The sequence below is a fragment of the Rhinopithecus bieti genome, unplaced genomic scaffold (assembly GCF_001698545.2).
Source record: "Rhinopithecus bieti isolate Rb0 unplaced genomic scaffold, ASM169854v2 scaffold_1557, whole genome shotgun sequence".
NCBI classification, from domain to species: Eukaryota; Metazoa; Chordata; class Mammalia; order Primates; family Cercopithecidae; genus Rhinopithecus; species Rhinopithecus bieti.
This window is the reverse complement of record NW_016803512.1, coordinates 883,892-887,056: the sequence shown is the minus strand read 5'-3', so window position 1 is coordinate 887,056 and position 3,165 is coordinate 883,892. Positions and strand designations below refer to the sequence as shown.

The 3,165-nt window shown below is 46.4% G+C and overlaps 1 protein-coding gene across 1 annotated transcript in view; it reads right to left on the bottom strand.

Moving 5' to 3' along the window:
* Window positions 1-3,165, bottom strand: part of RUFY1 (RUN and FYVE domain containing 1) — a 68,422-nt gene extending 65,257 nt beyond the window's left edge. Inside the window, exon 1 of the mRNA XM_017888177.1 lies at window positions 3,088-3,165. The gene's annotated coding sequence lies outside the window, so the exon portion shown is untranslated. The remainder of the gene's footprint in view (window positions 1-3,087) is intronic.

The window sequence follows — 3,165 nt, the reverse complement described above, 5'->3', positions numbered from 1 at the left end:
GTGGGCGCGGGGTGGGCGCGGCCGGGCACCGCCTTTCCCTTCGATAGGCGAGATTTTTCTTCCTCTTCACTGCCCGCCTCGCCTTCCTTCAGCTTCGAAAGGTTCGGGAAGGTCCAATAACATAAAAAGTGTGCATATTCCCTGGCGCAGGCAGGACGTGTTCGCGGGGAAGTTCCTCTTGAACTTTCTCCCAGGACCGTTGTGCCCCCTGCGGCGCTTCGCGGGGGGGCGGGGGGGAGGGGGTGTCCCGTGGCCGTCGTTTTCTTTGTGACACCATTTCCTCTTTTAAATTTTCATTTCATGTTCTATATTTTCCACTTCGTCATTTTTCTGCAGCACTCATCAGAACAAGCCCCGAAAGGGCAACTAAGGAAACGCGCAGGCGAGGCAGGAAAGCGGGAATTTTTTTTTTTTTTAATGACTATGACGGCTTGGCAAGAAAGAGTGCACGATAGTGGACCGGAAATCAGAGCTGGCTTCTCCTATTAATTAGTTAAGTGGGATAACAAAAAGCCGACCTCATTATTAACCAAGATTTGCAGTAAGGACTACATGGCAGATGTTAGCGATTGTGACTACTATCTCTAGTATCCAACTATGTGGCCTGGCTAAGTCACTATACACTCAGTCTGTTTCCTCACTTGGAAAAGAAGGGAATTTCAAAGGAAAATTTTGGACGGGTGCGGTGGCTCACGCCTGTAATTCCAGCACTTTGGAAGGCCCAGGCGGTCGGATCACTTGACACCAGGAGTTCAGACCAGCTTGGCCAACAGGAGGAAACCCCATCTCTACTAAAATACCAAAAAAGAAAAAAAAAAAAAAAGCCGGACATTGTGGCGGGGCAGCTGCACTCCTAGCTCCCTGGGGGGCTGAGACGTGGGAGGATCGCTTGAGCCTAGGAGGTCGAGCCCATAGTGAGCGGAGATCATGGCCACTACACTCCAGGCTGGGCCACAAAGTGAGACCCTGTCTCAAAAAAACACTAAAATTTCACTAGCACTTAACACTTTGCAAAGTGAGGCAACATGAGCCACACCAAACCAGCAGAACTGTTTTGATTCCCAGAATGTTTAAAAATCTTAAAAGTTGTTGCCGATATGTAGAAATCAAAAGATTTCACATAAGAATCTGGATTTTAGCTTTCTCTGGAATCACTGGAAGGTTTGGTAAGTCATGGTATATTCCCTGATGGCAACAAATTTGGGAATGAACTGTGCTGCCCCTTTAGAAGCCCACCTGCTCCCTGGACCTGTCTTGGTCCAGCCCAGTTCACTAGGTTGCATGGTATGTCTGTTCCCTGAAAGGCCAGTTCTCAGTGAAGGGATACCACTTCATCTAGGAGTGTTTTGGGAATTTGTGGAATGGCACAATCTCAGCTCACTGCAACCTCTGCCTCCCGGTTCAAGCGATTCTCCAGCGTCAGCCCGTAAGCTGGGACTACAGGCATCTGCCGCCACACTTGGAATTTTTGTATTTTTAGTAGAGACAGGGTTTCGCCATGTTGACCAGGCTGGTCTCAAACTCCTAGCCTCAAGTGATCCGCCCACCTCAACCTCCCAAAGTGCTAGGATTGCAGGTGTCAGCCACCATGCCCGGCCAGTGAAATCATTTTCTGAACGATGCGATATGAAGTTTTCTTGCCAAAAATGTTTGCCTAGGCTGGGCATGGTGGCTCACGCCTGTAGTCTCAGGACTTTGGGAGGTCGTGATGGACAGATTGCTTTGAGTCAGGAGTAGAGACCAGCCTGGGCAACATGGTGAAAACCTGTCTCTACAAAAAACAAAAACTAGCCAGGCGTGGTGGCTGGCACCTGTGATCCCAGCTACTTGGGAGGCTGAGGCTGGAGGATTGCTTGAGTCCGGGAAGTGGAGGTTGAAGTGAGCCAAGATCATGCCACTGCACTCCTGCCTGGGTTACAGAGCGAGACTCCGTCTCAAAAAAAAAAAAAAAGTTTGCTTAAAAACACGTCGGATATCAGGAGCAGCACTGTCCAGCAGAACCTTCTGAGGTGATGGGAATGTTCTCCCTCTGCACTGTCCAGTATGACAGCCAGTGGCCACAAGCAGCTACTGAGCACTTGAAATGTGGTTTGCCTGACTGAGGAGCTGAATTTCACTTCAGTTCAGTTAATTTAAATTTATATGTGGCTAGTGACTACCGTACTGGCCAGCACAGCTTGAGATCTAGCTTTTAGTTTGCAGAAAATGTAGAGAAGAAAGGAGGAAGTTAAAACAGCACCTGTTGTAAACCCCAAGAACAACCCTGATGAAATCAGAGCAATCTGCTGGGAAAAACATTTTTTTAGTTGGGGAACTTTGAATATGGACTAGATATTCTAGATAACATTATGGAATTACTGTAAATTCTGTTAAATGTGATAATGGATTATGCTTACGTAGGAAAATGCCCTTTTTCTTTTTTCTTTTTTTTTTAAGACAGAGTCTCGCTCTGTCGCCCAGACTGAAGTGCAGTGGAGTGATCTTGGTTCACTGCAAGCTCCACCTCCCGGGTTCAGGCCATTCTCCTGCCTCAGCCTCCCGAGTAGCTGGGACTACAGGCGCCCACCACCATGCCGGCTAATTTTTTGTATTTTTAGTAGAGACAGGGTTTCACTGTGTTAGCCAGGATGGTCTGGATCTCCTGACCTCGTGATCCACCCACCTTAGCCTTCCAGAATGCTGGGATTACAGGTGTGAGCCACTGCGCCTGGACTGAGCTGGATAATTTTTATACTTTTTCCATTTTCTTGTACAGCACACGGTCCAGTAGAAATATAATGCAAGAACACACATGATTAATGTTTGTAGTAGCCACTTAAAAAAGAGAAATATGTGCAATGAATTTTAATAATATATTTAATTCAATATGTCCTAAGTAGTGTCATTTCAACATGTATCAACATAAACATGAATGAAATATTTCACCTTCTATTTTGCACTACGTTTTGAAATCTGATATTTTATATTGATAGCACTTCCTAATTCAGACACGAAATTTTCATAAAAAATAACATGATTTGTATTTAGATTTCATACAATTTACAATTCAAAAAGTAGATTCACATACGCGAATCGTTTCAAACATACCTCTCGGCCCAGCGCCTCGCCCATCCTCGCCCGGTGAAGTCAGCCCTGACTGCAGCCTGCGGAGCAACGGCCCGTTGT